This window comes from Artemia franciscana, chromosome 13 (genome assembly GCF_032884065.1).
Source record: "Artemia franciscana chromosome 13, ASM3288406v1, whole genome shotgun sequence".
NCBI lineage: Eukaryota > Metazoa > Arthropoda > Branchiopoda > Anostraca > Artemiidae > Artemia > Artemia franciscana.
The window spans coordinates 46,950,892-46,963,791 of record NC_088875.1 but is presented as its reverse complement, the minus strand read 5'-3'; the positions used below and the strand labels follow the sequence as shown (position 1 = coordinate 46,963,791).

Below are 12,900 nucleotides of genomic sequence, written 5' to 3'. Positions count from 1 at the left end.
AACTATGAGTTAGAAGGGAGTCGGCTCAATAATAACCGAAACGCTAAAAGACGGGAATTTGATAACAACTGATGTGGATTCCAAATATAATAATGTCATAAAGATTGAAACTAATCATCAAAAGCTATCTCCTGAGAAGATTTGCCATATTTGAGAAAAAGGGTCAAAGACCCCCAAAACGTCTAACAATCTTGATGTAAACTACACCATCAAGTTCAGCATGTCAAAAAACTGAATTGTAGAGTTTTTGCTCGTATCTACAAGATATAGAACTTTTTGTTTTTTGTTTTCGCCTGAAAAAAGATCAAGGATGCGTTTTTTTCTAGTGCTATTTTTAGGTAGGCATAAAGATTGGAGGTACGATACCCCCCTCACCCCATTTTTGCCCAAAAGACATATGTGAATTTTTTTAGATAACGATAAAATTGAACATTGTTAAAAGTTCCAATAACTCTTCCCTTGAAGATGGCATAGTCTTCCACAAACCCTGGGAAAGGGTTGTTAGTTATGCAATTTGCCCATTGTTTAAATTTAGCATTTTTATCGGGATATATATGGAAACTTTTCGTGATGAATGTTCTGGGAGGGAGGAGGGTCCCCAGGGAGAATTTTCTAAGAGGAAAAAAGTTTCTAGCCCATGGTAAACTATATGCAGGGGTGAAGAGGGTATCTCTTGTCATGATATAAAACGGTCATGCTTTTAAATGTTAATATATTAGTTACTATTAATAAAATATAAGTTTAAATATAAGTTAAAATTATAAGTTATTAAAAAATATAAGTTTTTCCAAGTGAAAGTAAAAGCAGAATAAAAGTGAAAATTAACTTAACGGTTATTGGGCATATGAGGGTATATATATATATATATATATATATATATATATATATATATATATATATATATATATATATATATATATATATATATATATATATATATATATATATATATATATATATATATATATATATATATATATATATATATATATATATATATATATATATATATATATATATATATATATATATATATATATATATATATATATATATATATATATATATATATATATATATATATATATATATATATATATATATATATATATATATATATATATATATATATATATATATATATATATATATATATACACTAGCTGTTGGGGTGGCGCTTCGCGCCACCCCAACACCTAGTTGGTGGGGCGCTTAAGCGCCATTGTAGTTGTGTCCCTGTGTCCCACCTGTGAATATAGATAGATTTATATATGTGCTTCAAACTACGTAAAAATTGCGAATATACAACATTTTTGGCTTTCCCACTACTGGGAGCTTTCCGTTTCCAATTGCCAGCAATTGATCTGAAAATGTTTGACCAGAGTCATCGTTTTGCAATCGGACACGCATATTTGTAGTTAATTTTAATATTTTTACGTGTGCCCAAGAATTTTTCAGGCAAGCATTCATTTCGTCTGCAGGAGTTAAACTACGTAAAAATTGCGAATATACAACATTCTTGGCTTTCCCATTGTCTGTGCATATACAAAGCCGTATGTACTAATAATGACGTCATATGCAAACGCTCTTTTTACAAACAAACAAACATGCATACACACAACTCGTTTTTATATAGATAGATAGATAGATAGATACAATACAAATTAACTGCGTAAAACTTGCGAATATACAACATTTTTCGCTGTCCAATTGTCGCTGCATATAAATAGATTGTCAGGTTTACCGACCCTCGAACATGCAACGCACAATTGTCCATGGGAAAAACAATCAGTATTAAGATCTATACCACATTTTTCTAATGATTGACCTTGAGCTTTGTTAATGGTGATTGCAAATGCTAATCGAATTGGGAATCGCAATCTTTTAAATTGAAAAGGCAGATCCGTTGGAATCATGGGAATGGGAGGAATAAGAACAGCCTCACCCTCAAAAGGCCCTGTCAAGATTGTGGCCTCTATTAGGTTTTTCATTGTTTTTTTTTGTTTTTTACGGCAAGTCGCGTGCCATTGCAAAGCTTTGGTGGGTTGATATTTCTTAAAAGTATTATTGGTACGCCTATTTTTAGTTGTAGCACGTGTGGTGGAAACCCTGAAAGATCTATGGAATTTAAAAATTCAGATGGATAATTAACCGCTTCATTTGGTTCCAAAACTGTGTCGACTGACTTGTAAAGGACTGCCTGGTCTCGAATCTTGGTCAAAACAATATTGTTGATTTCGCGGACGTCTATATTTTTGGGGGCGAGAATCGCTCTTTCACTTAGCCATTTATTATTTTTATAATTTTTTAGAATATTCGGAAATACTTTTTCAATCAATTCATTTTTGGACGTCACTAAATTACAGAAATCAGCAGGTAGTTGTATACGTCCTGAAATTGAGTCTATCGTATCATAAATGTCTTTTTGTTCCGACGTTAACTTGGAAATGTTATTTTGTACATACGACAATAGATCATTCGTACTGTAACTTTTTTCACGATCCAATTCTACACATGTCGAAACAGCAGCGATACGGTTAGGTGAAGGCATTCCCAAATCCTGAAGAGGTTTGTTTGCCATACGTACGCACAAATCTTCTATAATAACTAAAGTGTATTTATAAATTTCTGATGTAAAATCAAAAGTCATATCTGACGTCTCTAACTGTTTTCAATTGAGTATATCTTCGGACATTTTTGACTTATATTTTTCCCATAACTCTGTAGGAGCTGATGGAGAGCAAGTTGTTAAAATGATGCCAAACAATGCACGAATTTGACTTGGGGTTGACGTTTCGCACTAATGGGGAATATGGAACAACCCACTGGTTATCTACTTCGATGGTGGTACCGTTGCCATTGTAGGTTCTTCAGTCATTTTACAATTAGAAATTTCTCTTTCAACGGTCTTCTTACAATTAAAAATTTGTCTTTGAACGATATTCTTAAATACCTGTGTCCTGGTCGTCATTTATATTCCCTGTGTCCCGGTCGTCATTTGTGTCCCGGTATCCCAGTCTGTAATTTCTCTTTGAGTGTCCCGGTCGTTATTTATATTCCCTCTGTCCCGGTCGTCATTTGTGTCCCGGTCTGTAGTTTCTCTTTGAGTGTTTTTTCTTTTTAGTATTTTTTAGTTTTTTACATTTTTTCTTTTTTCAGTTTTCTTTTTCTTCTTTATTTTTCAGCTTCACTGTGAAATACATATCGCCGAACCTTTGTTTTTTTAACTAAAATCTGGTAGGCATTGATGACCTTATCCAAGTCAAAATCCCAAACCCAATCATCATCGCTATCATTTTCAGTTTTGATATGTTTTGACTCTCGCTGTCCAGGTGGATCTTCATCTAACTGCGCGGTTTTGCGTTCTTTAGCCTCAAGCCTGTTTCCTTGCTGTTCTTTTGATTCCTCGGCACGCTTTCTTTTCTGACTTTCTCTATCAGCAGCAAGTTTTTTGGCATAGACTCTTTGAGCATCTTCATCGGCTTTTGCCATTGTAAGTTCATCAGTCATTTTAAACTTAAACATTAATAGATTTCTACGTGAACATATTTGTCTTAAATATCTTTAATGACGTCACCGTCATAGCAAAAATGACGACAACTAACTTCATGACGTCAGACGACACAGAAACATGACGTCACCTGATCCACAGACAGACACACAGACAGACAACTTATTTTTATATAGATAGATATACAAGTGTCCCTGACACACCTACCAATTTTTATCGTCCTAGCACGTCCAGAAGCACCTAACTCGCCAAAGCACTGGACCCCCTAACTACCCCAAAGAGAGCGGATACAGTCTGGTTACGTCAATCACGCATCTACGACATTCGCATATTCTACCCACCAAGTTTTATCCTAATCTCTCCACTTTAAGCGTTTTCCATGATTTCTGGTTTCCCCCTCCAACTCCCCCCAATGTAACCAGATCTGGTCGGAACTTAAAATAAGAGCTCTGAGACATAAATTCCTTCTAAATATCAAATTTCAATAAGATCTAATCAGACGTTCGTTAAAATACCTCAATTTTTCAGAATAGCATCCCCCTCCGCAACTCCCACAAAGAGAGCAGATTCAGTCTGGTTATGTCAATCACGTATCAAGGACTTGTGCTTATTCTTCCCACCATGTTTCATCCTGATCTCTCCACTCTAAGTGTTTTCCAAAATTTCCCGTTTTCCCCTCAACTCTCTCAAATACCACCGGATACGGTCGGGATAAAAAAGGACTTCTGAGACCTGATGTCCTTCATTTTCAAGTTTCATCCCAATCTCTCAGCTCTAAGCGTTTTCCAAGATTTCCGGTTTCTAGGAATTGTTTCCCCCTCCATCACCCTATGTCCCCGGATCCCATTCAAATTGAAAACGGAGCATCTGAGACATAAGATCTTTCTATATATCGAATTTCATTAAGATCTGATTATCCATTCTTAAGATAAAGATACCTCAATTTTCACGTTTTCCAAAATTTGGAGTTTCCCCCTCCAACTCCCCCCAATGTCACCGGATCTGGTAGAGATTTTAAGTAAGAGCTCTGAAGCATAAGACTCTTCTAGATATCGAATTTCATTCAAATCTGAATACATGTTCGTAAGTTAAAAATACCTCATTTTTTCTAGTTTTTCCGAATTAACCCCCCCCCCCCCCACCCAACTACCACAAAGAGAGCCAATCCGGTCTGGTTATTTAAGTCACGTATCTAGGACTTTTGCTTATTGTTCCCACCAAGTATCATTACGATCTATCCACTCTAAGCGTTTTCCAGGATTTCCGGTTTCTTCCTCCAACTCCCCCCCCCAAATGTCTCCAGATCCGATCAGGATTTAAAATAAGAGCTCTGAGACATGATGTTCTTCCAAAATTCAAATTTCATTAGGACCCAATAGCCTGTTCGAAAGTTAAAATCCCTCATTTTTTCTGATTTTTTCCAAATTACCGAATTAGGTCCCAATTCCCTCAAAGAGAGCGGATCCTGTTCGGTTATGTCAATCACGTATCTAGGACTTGTGCTTATTCTTCCCACCAGGTTTCATCCCGATCTCTCCACTCTAAGCGTCTTCCAAGATTTGCGCCCCCCCCCCCCCAATGACACTAGAACCGGTCGCGATTTGAAATAATAGGCCTGAGTTCCGAGGTCCTTCTAAATATCAAATTTCATTAAGATCCAATCACCCGTTCGTAAGTTAAAAATTCCTCGTTTTTTCTAATCATTCCTAATTACTGAATTAGGTCCCCTCCAACACCCCCAAAGAGAACGAATCTGGTCCGGTTATGTCAATCACGTATCTAGGACTTATGCTTGTTCTTCCCACCAAGTTTCATCCCGACCTCTCCACTCTAAGCGTTTTCCAAGATTTTCGCCCCCCCCCAACTCCCTTCAATCACACTAGATCCGGTCGGGATTTAAAATAAAAGGTCTGAGTTACGAGGTCCTTCTAAATATCAGATTTCCTTAAGATCCAATCACTCCTGCGTAAGTTAAAAATAACTCATTTTTTCTAAATTTTCAGATTTAACCCCCCCCCCCAACTCCCCCAAAGATAGCAGATCCGTTCCAGTTATGTCAATCACGTATCTAGGACTTGTGTTTATTTTCCCCACCAAGTTTCATCCCGATCCCTCCACTATAAGCGTTTTCCAAGACTTCAGGTTTCCTCCTCCAACTCCCCCCAATGTCACCAGATCCGGTCGAAATTTCAAATAAGAGCTGTAAGACACGATACCCTTCTAAATATCAAATTTCATTAAGATCCGATCACCCGTTCGTAAGTTAAAATACCTCCTTTTTTATAATTTTTCAAATTATCCGTCCTCCCACTCTCCCCCCCCCCTAGAAGGTTGAATCGGGGAAACAACTATTTCTAATTTAATCTGGTCTGGTCCCTGATACGCCAGCCAAATTTTATCGTCCTAGTTTATCTGGAAGTGCCCAAACTAGCAAAACCGGGACAGACAGACCGACAGAAATTTTCATAGCTACATGTCACTTGGTAAATACCAAGTGCCATAAAAAAAATTCTGTTATCGCCTACACAGTGCCAGAAGCATTTTCAAGCGCTATCAGATGCGGAGACACTGTTAATTACAAACGGACTCTCAAACTCAAAGTGTCAAATCAGTTAATAGTTCATACCACAGCTTATGAAAAACAAAGCTTTCAAAAAGCTCAAATTGAAAATTCAAATTCGGGCAGGGAATCCCAATAAGGTCTTTAATATTCAATCCGCCAATTTTCACGTGTTAAAATTCCAATTGTATTGTTGATAAATATTACAAACAATTTTCGTTGAATCTCAAACAATTTTTTTTTTTTTTTACAGTGTAATGCAACGCAGCTACCAACCCTTTTTCCTTTTGCAGACCCAACTGCAAACCCAAGTTTTCGTAGAGAATCAAGAACAAAATAAACTAACCAAAGGAGCCACCGAATTTCAAAAATCCCGTAGCCTACACGTGGTGGCACGTACCAAGCGTAGTAAAAGGGTAACGATTCTTGAGGAACGTACCCAGCAATCCAGAGAAAGAGACACCCTAGCAAAGACACATTTTTAGATTGCTAATTCTACCAATATTTTTATGGTTTGGTTCGCGTTTTTGAGAATTCATCCCCAGCTCCCCTCCCCCCCGTCTAATGCTCTCATGTAGCCTTAGGTTACATAGAGAGAAGTAACGTAATATTTGATGAAAACTAATTCAAAAGCAGATAAAAACTGTGGAAAAAACTAGGCAACATGATTTATGAATGCTTGGTGCATATTATAACGTAAGAATTCCGTATTTTTCGGGGTTACTTTCTTTGTATAGCCTAAGGCTACATGAATCGAATTCCATATGAAATGAATATGAATTCCAAAAAACACGAGCCAAACAATAGCAATAGGCACAAAATTAGCAATTAAAAAATGTCTTTTTTTCGACCATGTCTCCTTCTGAAGAGGCTCAATTTTGGACCTTTGCCCCATGAGCGGATGAACAGTATAAAGTATGCGCAACCACTCGAGCTAACTTTGTTTAATTTGGAGTTTGGCTATTTATTTCTGGTCAACAGCTGGTTCGAAATACCAAACACCTACTAGAAAAAATAGGGTATAGTCTAGCGCTATATAGCCTACAATAAACACGGCAAATCAAAATTTGTCTCCACTTTATACCAATAACTTAATAGGGTATGTTTCCTTCTCCCCAGTGAGCTCTCTAGGCAAAGAGGCTATCAAAAAAAAGAAATAGCTAAATCTATTTCCCTATTCAATACTCTGTCCGAATACGATTATTATTGCTTTTGCAACTGTGTCTCCACCCCCCCCCCCCGTGATAGTACCAGTTATAGTCATAGGCTATATGCGAAAGTTTAGTGGTTTATTCGTATAACCATTACTGTTTTTGGTGTGTATTTCTCATCAACAGTTGCCTCATAATGCCAAGTAAAGTCAATTTAAAAACAGCAAACTTTGGCACAGGCATATAGCCTATGCCAACATGGTCTCATTAGGCCTAGTCCTAAATCTAGCCTATAGTCTTAAATCCCACAGGAAATTATTGAACAAATCGGCTTATGCTGTGGTTTTTAGATGCCTTTCCTTAGGCTGGAGGTTTTATAGGCTACAATAGTTCAAATGATCTCAGCAGAATTTTAAGCCATACCAGAACTATTTTTCCCCATTAAAAAAAAAGGATTGCAAGTCTTTAAAACCAAAAAATCAGGATTTAGAAAATGTAAGAGGCTCAAAACACTTTCCTTCAGTCCCATATGAACTGTAGATCGATTTATGAAAGTTTCACTTTAATACCATGAAAATTTTCTAAGATCATCAAAGGTCAGTGTCATTTGGAGAGGGACAGGGTCGAAGTAGATAGGCTAATTGTGAACAGCCCCTACTCTACACTTTAACCCATCAAAGCCCCAAATCTGCGGCGAAGCCTAGGAGCATGTCTATTTGTAATATAATTGCCATAAATGATTTTATAGGTCTTATTACCTTTCACAGCCTAGTTCAGATATCCTCTACCCCGTAATAAAGTCCACACCAGCCTACTGTATATTCGGTTTGCTACGCTTTATCTTTCAAATGCTAAAAAAAAATCTGAAAAAAGAAAAATTAAAAGTTTCAACTCACACAAAGAATTTCCAATTTCGTCTGTCTCTTCAAAAGCTCGGAATCACACTGAAACTGAAACCAACAACAATTTGAAATTTTTAACTGAACGTGAGCGAATGAAATTATTCATCTCGACACTCTCCTTTTACATATCATGAAATGGTAAGAACTATGTCAAATTTTACGTTTTACGTTTGAGAGGGGAAACTGATAGATAACAATTTCCTTTGTCTACTTTTTGATGGGTAGTAACAAAATTATTAAGGAAAACAATATGCCGATACTGCTAGTGTGAAATCAGAGTCAAGATATCGCATCTCAATTGATAAAGGTTTGGTGTTGGTATGACAATTAAATAAAAAAAACAAGTTTTTTCAACTGAAAGTAAGGAGCGACATTAAAACGAACAGAAATTACTTCGTATATGAAAGGGGCTGCTTCCTCATCAACGCCCCGCTCTTTACGCTAAAGTTTGACTCTTTCTCTCAACTCTTCTTTTTAAAACAGTAAAAAACTTTACTGTTTCTGTTCCCCCTATGCTTCCTTTTCTCCAAAGATATATAGAACTTTTCAGACATCCATTTGGTTCAACATAGTTAAAGGGACGAATAACTATGCCCCTAGTGATGGTATAGCCCCCCTAGCCCTTGGAGAAAAGATGAGCTATTTAATTTATCCATAGTTTACCTATAGTATTTGTTAATGGGAAATATACAGACTTTTGTTTGGGGGATGTACCACGGAGAGAATTTTCTATTGGAAGTCAAATTTCCAGGGGGAGTTTATGTTTCAAAATTTTCCACAAGGAGTGAGATGGATATCGTAGCATGATTTGGAAAACAATCAGAATCAAATATAAAAAAGCAAACTGTAACATTAAAAACGGGGGAATAATTTGCTATGGGGTGTGGGAGAGGACAACTACCCCTCCAAGACCTCAGTTTGCCCCCTCCAGACCCTAGTTTACCTCACCCCCTCCCTCCCCAGCTGAAATTTAATTTCTTCCAAAATCTTGTCAAAACTAAGATAAACCAGCATAATTCAAGAATCAACAGTAACAAATAATTTTTTAGTACATAATTTACCTTTATAGCACTAAAAGTACTTTTATAGTACTTTTATAGCACTAGATAGTATGTTTATGGTACCAAATGGCTTATTTTTAGTTTTTACTGTCATTTTCCCTTGATTTGAGAAAATTGGCTCCAACTTTCCCCCCCCCAGGATTTTGGCGAAATTACGCCAGTAATAAAAAATTCAAAGCAATAGAAACTATTCCATATAATGGGGGAGACTGCCTCCTCCTTAAACCCTTGCTCGTTGCACTGAAGTTTTTAAGTGTTTTAAAAAAACTTTTTATTCCAGTTCAACGGCCCTTGTGTTTCAGCAGTCGTTATTAAAGAATCAGTATAATGGTCAAACTTTACGAAATTGAGTGAGAGATTGAGGAGGGGGTAGCCCCGTCATATACGGAACAATCTTTGTCTGTTTTAAGTTTCAGTGTTACTTGTTACTAACAGCTGAAAAAAAACTTATTTTTTATATTTAACTTCTGATCGCTTTTCAAATCATGCCCAGGGCTAACCAAGATATAATGTGGGCTACCGGCCCTATAAAACCCATCCTCAGATTTCTTGCTCTGAAAGTGTATATATTTATGCTTTTATATTGATTTGTAGTGTTTTAAGAATTAAATGTTGGGTTATAACTAAAATTTTTGACAAAATTAATGGATGCAAGGTTCCTTATTGTTTTTTGTTGGTTATCCCCCCCCCCCCACGGAAAGTCCCATGAAAGCAAGTCCCAGAATATTGGAATAGGGTTCGTTCAAACCTAAATTAAAAGGTTCGAATACTCTTTACAGCTGACCAAAGAGATTGTAGGGCACCTATCCCCCTCCTACCCTTTTTTCTGCAAACACATATAGAAATTTGAGACAGCTATTTGGTTCAATTTAGTTAAAGGGTCCAATAAATATGCCTCTAGTGATGACATAACCCACAGCCCTTGGAGAAAAGGCGAAAGCTATGTAATTAGCCCATAGTTTACATATAGTATTTGTTACTGGGAAATATACAGACGTTTGTTGGGGGACGTTCCACGGAGAGAATTTTCTATTGGAATGCATTTTTCCAGGGGATTATATGTTTCAAAACTTTCCACAGGGGCGAGGGGGATTTCGTTGCATGATTTGGAAGACAATCAGAAATCAAATATAAAAAGAAACTTTTTCAACTGAAAGTAAACACTAACATTAAAACTAGGAGCGTAATTTGCTAAAGGGTAGGGGGTTAAATGCTCCTCCAAGACATCAGCTTTTCTGCCTCCATACCCCAGTTTGCCTCCTTCACCTGAAATTTAGTTTCTTCCAAGATCTTATCAAAACTAAGAAAAACCTGGATAATTCGAGCATCAGCAGTAACAAATAATTTTTTAAGTGTATATTTACCTTTATAGTACTTTTATTGTACTAAATAGTATCTATATGGTACCAAATAGCTTATTTTTTAGTTTTTACTGTTATTTTCGCTTGATTTGGAAAAATATGCTCCAAATTTGCCCCCCCCCTCCACTCCCCCCAAGATTTTGACGAAATTACGCCTCTGGTTAAAACTTCACACCAACAGAAGTTATTCCTTATAATGGAGGAGGCTGCCTCCTCCTTAAGCCCTTGATCGCTTACACGAAAGTTTTTAAGTGTTTGAAAAAAGCTTCTTATTCCAGTTCAACAGCCCTTGTGTTTGAGCAGTCATTCTTAAAGAATCGGGATAAAAAGTCGAACTTTACCATATAGAGTGAGGGATTGAGGAGGGAGTAGCCCCTTCATATACAGAATAATCTTTGTCTGTTTTAAGTTTCAATGTAGCTTCTTACTGTCGGCTGAAAAAAAATGCTTTTATATTTAACTTCTGATCACTTTTCAAATCATACCCTGGGTTAATCAGGATAGGATGTGGGCTACCGGCCCTAGAAACTCCATCCTCAGATTTCTTGATGTGAAAGTCTATATATTTATTGTTGTAAATTGATTTGTAGTGCTTTAGGAATTCAGAAGTTGGACTATAACTAAAATCTTAGAGAGAGTTTGAATATTTAGTCGAAATTTCAGATTAACTCTTTTTTTCTTTTTTTTAAGTCCCTAATAACTTTTACACTAAAGAATTTTGGGTGGACAAAAATGACTACTATTGTTCGCATGGATGGAAATTCTGCGGAATGTTGATCGTTTATGCAGCAGAAGCCATCACAACCATCAAAACCAGTATGTAAGGGGTTGAAATTTCCAGGGATAATTTTGCGCAGAGAGGAAGGGGATTTCCCAACCTTATTTTAAAAACGATTGAAATTTAATGAAAAGAAGTTTTTCAACTGAAAGTAAGGAGAAATATTAAAACTTAAAACAACAGAATTATTCCATTATGAAGGGGTTACTCCCTTCTCAATCCCTCGCCCTTTCAGACAGTTCGTGGTAAGAAACTGTAAGTAAGGAGCGATAGGGCTCAATAGTAACCGAAACTGTAAGAAACAGAGTCTTGATAACAATAGATACATGAAAAGAATCGAATTTTAATTCCTATTCAAAATGTTTGAAATTCATCAAATGTAATGGTTCCCATCAAAAGTTACGAGTCTGAGAAGATTTACCCAATTATGGAAAAAGGGGGAGAGCACCCCCAAAACATTAAGGGATCTTAATAAAAAATTACTCCATCGTATTCAGCATACTAGAGAACTCTACTGTTGAGGTTTCAAGCTCCTACGTGCAAAAATATGGAATTTTGCATTGTTCGCCAGAAGAAGGATGACGGATGCGTATTTATTTGTTGTTTTTTTTCCTAAGGGTGATCATATTGAACTAGTGATCGTGGAAGATAGGGAGATGGCTCATTTGATCGGAACTCAAAAGTTCTAGCCTCCCTCTTGAGTAACCAAAAAAATGGAGAGCAGCTAGCCCCCCTCCCAGGCTCATTTTTCCCCAAAGTCACCTAAACCAAATTTTGAGATACCCATTTTGTTCAGCATAATCGAAAATCTAGTGTCTATGTCTTTGAGCATGAATTAACCACCCACAGTCCCCAGGGGAAGGGCTTCAAGCTATGAACTTGGCCCATTGTTTACATATGGTATTGGTTATTGAGAAGTATACAGACGTTTTCAGGAGAATTTCCCTAGTGGGGCGTAGGTAGGATCTTTCCATGGCGGAATTTTTATTATGGAAGGGATTTTTACATGGAGGGGGAGCCGGATTTCCCAGCATTATTTAAAAAACAATCATAAATTAAATACAAAACAAGTTTTTTCAATCAAACAGTTCGTGGTAACGAACTGTAGTAAGGAGCGACCCGACTCAATAGTAACCGAAACTCTATAAAATGGAATTTTGATACCAATAGTTACATCAAAAGAATCGCATTTTAATGCTGATTTATCAATTATACTCATCAAAAGTTACGAGCCTGAGAAAATTTGCCTCATTTCAGAAAATAGGGGGATACGCCCCCTAAAAGTCATAAAATCTTACCAAAAATCACACCATCAGATTCAGCGTATCAGAGAACCGTATTGTAGAAGTTTCAAGCTCCTATCTACAAAAATGTGGAATTTCGCTTTTTTTTGCCAGAAGACAGATCACGGATGCGTGTTTATTTGTTTTTTTGTTTTTTTTTCCCAGGGGTGATCGTATCGACTGCGTGGTCCTAGAATGCCGGGAGAGGGCTCATTCTAACGGAAATTACTGTGTTAAAAATAGAGTTAAGAGAAAGAGTCTCACTTTAGCGTAAAGAGCGGGGTGTTGAGGAG

At 36.8% G+C, this 12,900-nt stretch overlaps 1 protein-coding gene across 1 annotated transcript in view; it reads right to left on the bottom strand.

The window, feature by feature from the left end:
- The window catches only part of LOC136035016 (interferon-induced very large GTPase 1-like), a 29,221-nt gene extending 20,980 nt beyond the window's left edge, over window positions 1–8,241 (bottom strand). Inside the window, exon 1 of the mRNA XM_065716598.1 lies at window positions 8,119–8,241. The gene's annotated coding sequence lies outside the window, so the exon portion shown is untranslated. The remainder of the gene's footprint in view (window positions 1–8,118) is intronic.
- Window positions 8,242–12,900: the final 4,659 nt, after the last annotated feature.